At 39.1% G+C, this 5,577-nt stretch overlaps 1 long non-coding RNA gene across 2 annotated transcripts; it reads left to right on the forward strand.

Moving 5' to 3' along the window:
• Window positions 1–287: 287 nt before the first annotated feature.
• On the forward strand, window positions 288–3,988 carry LOC307147296. Of its 2 annotated transcripts, none has more exons than XR_013819275.1 (3): window positions 288–436; window positions 613–703; window positions 3,857–3,988. It is a non-coding gene; the product is annotated as an uncharacterized lncRNA (long non-coding RNA). The 2 variants fall into 2 exon arrangements; XR_013819276.1 differs by having other exon boundaries at window positions 3,874–3,988.
• The last annotated feature ends 1,589 nt before the right edge of the window (window positions 3,989–5,577 follow it).

Genomic DNA, 5,577 nt, shown 5'->3' on the forward strand with positions numbered 1-5,577 from the left:
GGATGTTTATTAGTACTCAGCACACTGGTCAGAACATATAACACAGACGGCCGCCAACACAGCAGGGCAGACGGGCGGACGCAAACGCTGGGTGGAATGGTGACGCAGGGACCTCGGTGGACAACGGGTGCTGGTGCTCTAGTCCAGTGATGATCCCTCGTGACGGTGCTCTCTGCTCTGATCCAGTGAATAGTCCCTCGTGATGGTGCTCGGTGATCCAGTGCAGGTTGCAGAGAATACGGAGACGAACATGAACCGATATAGAACACGAACACCACGAACTGGTGCTCGTGTTCTCGATGTCGCTGCACAGGTTCCCGGGATTCTGAATGGTGACGAGCCCGTCGGAGCTGTCGTGCTGCACGCGGGAACGAACGACATCAGGCTGCGGCAGTCGGAGGTTCTGAAGAAGGACTACAGGAGCCTGATCGAGACGGTACGCAGCACATCGCCTGAAACAACGATCATCGTGTCTGGACCGCTTCCCACTTACCGACTAGGACACGAAAGGTTCAGTAGATTATTTGCTCTAAATGAATGGTTAATGTTATGGTGTAATGAACAGAGACTGCTCTTTGTAAATAATTGGAATCTTTTCTGGGAGCGACCTAGGCTCTTCCGTGCTGATGGCCTTCACCCCAGCAGAATCGGAGCGGCTCTTCTGTCGGACAACATCTCCAAGACGCTACACACCATATGACTAGTAAGTCAAAGTCCAAATCACACTCTTTGCTGTCCAAATTTAATTGATATAAGTACCAATGTAGAACATTATATTGAAACGGTGTCTATTCCTCGCTTAGTGAGATCAAATAATAAATCTACTGCAGGATCTAGGAAAAATCTAATTGTGATTAAACCAGAAAATCTCAATATTAGTGAACAAAAACAATTTATAAAGCTAGGTCTTTTAAACATCAGATCGCTTACACCTAAGGCGGTTATTGTAAATGAAATGGTCACAGATAATAGTTTCGATGTACTCTGCCTTACTGAAACCTGGCTTAAACCTAATGATTATTTCGGCCTTAATGAGTCTACTCCTCCTGGATACTGTTACAAGCATGAGCCCCGTCTGATTGGTCGTGGCGGTGGTGTTGCTATAATCTATAAAGATATTCTTACTGTTACTCAGAAAACAGGTCACAGGTTTAATTCGTTTGAAGTACTTGTGCTAAATGTTACTCTCTTAGATGTAAGAAAGAAATCCCTATTATCTTTAGCCTTGGCTACTGTATATAGACCGCCAGGGCCTTACGCTGATTTCCTAAAAGAGTTTGCAGACTTTCTCTCAGATCTTTTGGTCAATGTCGATAAAGCATTAATTGTTGGAGATTTTAACATACACGTAGATAATTCAAATGATGCGTTAGGGGCTGCGTTTACAGATTTATTAAACTCATTTGGGGTCAAGCAAAATGTAACTGGTCCCACTCATCGTCTTAATCATACGCTAGATTTAATTATATCACATGGAACCGATCCAACCGATATAGATATTATACCGCAAAGTGATGAAGTCACTGACCATTACATGGTCACTTGCATACTACGTACCGCTGAAATTTGTCATGTTGCGCCACGTTATCGACCAGGCAGAACAATCCTTCCAACAACTATAGATAATTTCTCAAATAGCTTACCTGATCTATCTCAGCTGCTCAGTGAACCCAAACAAACAGATGAACTAGAGGAAATGACTAGCACTATGAGCACCATTTTCTCTAGTACATTAGACATTGTTGCACCAATTAGATTAAAAAAGGTTAGAGAGAAAACTAAAGCACCATGGTACAACAGTGCTACGCATGTTCTAAAGAGAGAAACTCGTAATTTAGAGCGTAAATGGAAACAAACTAATTTAGAGGTCTTTAGAATCGCGTGGAAAGACAGTATGTCACGTTATAAAAAGGCCCTAAAAGCAGCCAGGGCTGAGCATCTCCGCAAACTAATAGAAAATAACCAAAATAATCCTAGGTTTTTATTTAACACCGTCGCTAGACTAACAAATAAACAGACGTTACCGGAGCAAAATATTCCGTTACAGTGTAGTAGTAATGATTTTATGAATTTCTTCACTGAGAAAATAGAAAGCATCAGAAACACAATTGTAAATGTACAATCTTTAATGGTGTCTTATGATTCAGCCTCAATTATCACCCCGCAAGAACAATTACAGCGCTTTGCAACTATAGGACAGGAAGAGCTAAATAAACTTATCATTGCATCTAAACCGACAACGTGTTTATTAGATCCAATACCAACTAAACTACTGAAACAAGTGTTACCTGTAGTGGAAGAGCCTCTTCTCAATATTATTAACTCGTCTTTATCCTTAGGTCATGTTCCAAGAATATTCAAGTTGGCAGTTATAAAACCTTTAATTAAGAAACCACAATTAGATCATAATAACCTAGCAAATTACAGACCCATTTCAAATCTTCCATTTATGTCTAAAATTCTAGAAAAAGTGGTGTCCGCTCAACTGTGCTCTTTCTTGCAAGAAAATGATATCTATGAAAAATTTCAGTCAGGATTCAGACCGCATCATAGCACAGAAACTGCGCTCGTTAAAATTACAAATGATTTACTTCTAGCTTCTGACCAAGGCTTTATCTCAATACTAGTTTTACTCGATCTTAGTGCTGCGTTCGACACTATAGATCACAAAATACTCTTAGACCGACTACAAAACTACACTGGTGTTCAGGGACAGGCATTAAACTGGTTTAGATCGTACTTATCAGACCGTTACCATTTTGTCTGCGTAAATGGGGAAAAATCGAAGATAACGTCAGTTAACTATGGTGTACCGCAAGGATCTGTGTTAGGCCCTCTGCTATTCTCAATATATATGCTACCACTTGGTAATATTATAAGAAAACATGGAATTAATTTCCACTGTTATGCTGATGACACTCAATTATATATTTCATCACGACCAGATGATAACAATAAATTATCTAAATTAACAGAGTGTGTTAAAGATATAAAATACTGGATGACGTGTAATTTTCTGCTATTAAATTCAGATAAAACGGAGGTATTACTTATTAGTCCAAAAAACTGCCCACAAAACCTCTTACAATACAACTTTAATTTAGAAGGGTGTCCGGTTACTTTATCCTCTACAGTAAAAGACCTGGGTGTTATATTAGACCGCAACTTGTCTTTTGAAAATCATATTTCATGTTACAAGAACAGCATTTTTCCACCTTAGAAACATTGCTAAGCTACGTAACATGCTATCTGTTTCTGATGCAGAAAAGTTAGTTCATGCATTCATGACCTCGAGACTAGATTACTGTAATGCTTTATTAGCAGGTTGTCCTGCATCCTCAATAAACAAGCTACAGTTAGTCCAAAATGCCGCCGCTAGAGTTCTTACTAGATCAAGAAAATACGATCATATAACACCAATTCTGTCGTCTCTACATTGGTTACCTATAAAGTTCCGTATCAATTACAAAGTATTACTACTGACCTATAAAGCCCTAAACGGCTTAGCTCCCGTGTATTTAACGGAACTTCTATCGCCCTACAATCCATCGCGCTCTTTAAGATCACTAAATTCGAGGCTTCTGGTCATTCCTAGGATATCTAAGTCCACTAAAGGAGGGAGGGCGTTTTCACATTTAGCTCCTAAACTCTGGAATGGCCTTCCTGATATTGTTCGAGGCTCAGACTCGCTGTCCCAGTTTAAAACTAGATTAAAGACGCATCTCTTTAGCCAAGCATTGACATAATACTTACCTTTTATACTATAGTTGAATCAGATTGAATGCATTAATATTGCGAACAGCAGCTACGCTAATTATTTCCCATATGCTTTTCTGTTGTTATCTCGGGACGCTAGTCCCGAGGTAAATGCAGATCGTCAGCTCCAGTTTGTATCCAGCCTCTCATGGAAACTACAGATTCCCCAACACCCGTGCAGAGACGACTCGGCGCCTGTGAAGAGACGACTCGACGCTGGCGATATGTTTATGCCCTAAATTAATACATGATTAACTAACTGTATTTCTCTATGTATATTTCTGAAATGCACTTTCTGTAAAGCTGCTTTGAAACAATATGTATTGTGAAAAGCGCTATACAAATAAATTTGAATTGAATTGAATTGAACATGACGAAGACACCGGAAATCCAAATCCACAACGAAGGAACACAGGAACAGGCACAGGACACACACCGGGAAACCACAACGATCTGACAACATGAGACACCAGTTACAGAGCATATAAAGGGACAAACAATTGAAACCAGCTGGCGCTACTGATCACTGATGATCAGTGACCACGCCCACAGACACACACACACACACACACACACACACACACACACACAACAGCACGTTAGACGAGAGAGAGACAGTGAATTCATAAACCGTGACATATATGTTTTAACCAGAAACTGATTCAGAAGAAGAAGTGAAAGAGTGAATTATACAGGCTTGTCTAAAAGTCGATGTACCAGAATGATAATACATTTTATGTATTGCTCTACAACGTTGGACACATAACGGTAATTAATACAATTAGCCTTTTGCTTGACTATGTTATCAAACAGCTAATAATGTGTTGCTAATGTTTACCGTTCACAAGTTTTTCATCTGGAGTTTGGCATTTCATCTTGACATGTTAATAATAGACTTCAGTCGTTTTCAGTCAATTAAAGACTTGTCGAGTCCGAGTCAAGTCTGAAGTCTTTTGTCACGAGTCCGAGTCGAGTCTCGAGTCATTTCATGCCTTACAAAAAAAATAAAATAAAAAATAATTCTCATACTCAAAAATCCTATTATATAATACATTGTATAAAACATTCATCCTGGCTACAAGAGTTATTTTCAATACAATCGCTAAGCGGTTTGTTATACAGTAGTTTGTTATACAGCGGCGTTGTTATTGACGACAGTCATTGTCTGAAAATATCAAACCTCAGAATGTTTAAGTCAATAGAAAACTGTACGCATGCTGAGTGCAATACTTTAATATATGCGCTTTTAAGTGATAAATGGATTAACATCCTTCTATCTCTTCTCTCTCATAGACATACATTAAGAGAGAGAAAAGCTGAATATACAAAGAAAAGATTGATAAAAGTAAAGCATAGTGCTAGGTTTAAAGGCTAGATTTATTTTAATTTTATTTTTTTGTTAAAGGGACACTTCACCCATTTGCATTAAAGGGTTAGTTCACCCAAAAATGAAAATTCTGTCAGTAATTACTCACCCTCATGTTGTTCCAACCGCGTAAGACCTTCGTTCATCTTCGGAACATAAATTAAGATATTTTTGATTAAATCTGAGACCTGGATCACTTCTCCATAGGCTTCTAGGTGACCGAAACTTGCTGGCCCAGAAAAGTTATTAAAGAGATCGTTAATATAGTCCAAGTGACTACAGTGGCTTAATCTTAAGTATGTTAAGCGACGAGAATACTTTTTGTGCGCAAAAACAAACAAAAAATAACGACTTTATTCCACTATTCATTTCCTTCTCTCTGGGCCTCGTAGTGTTTTTGCTCTGCGCGTCTGTGTTGCACGTCAACACGCACACACATGACCAGCTTCGGCCAA

This window comes from Squalius cephalus, assembly GCF_949319135.1.
Source record: "Squalius cephalus genome assembly, chromosome: 19".
Classification (NCBI taxonomy): domain Eukaryota; kingdom Metazoa; phylum Chordata; class Actinopteri; order Cypriniformes; family Leuciscidae; genus Squalius; species Squalius cephalus.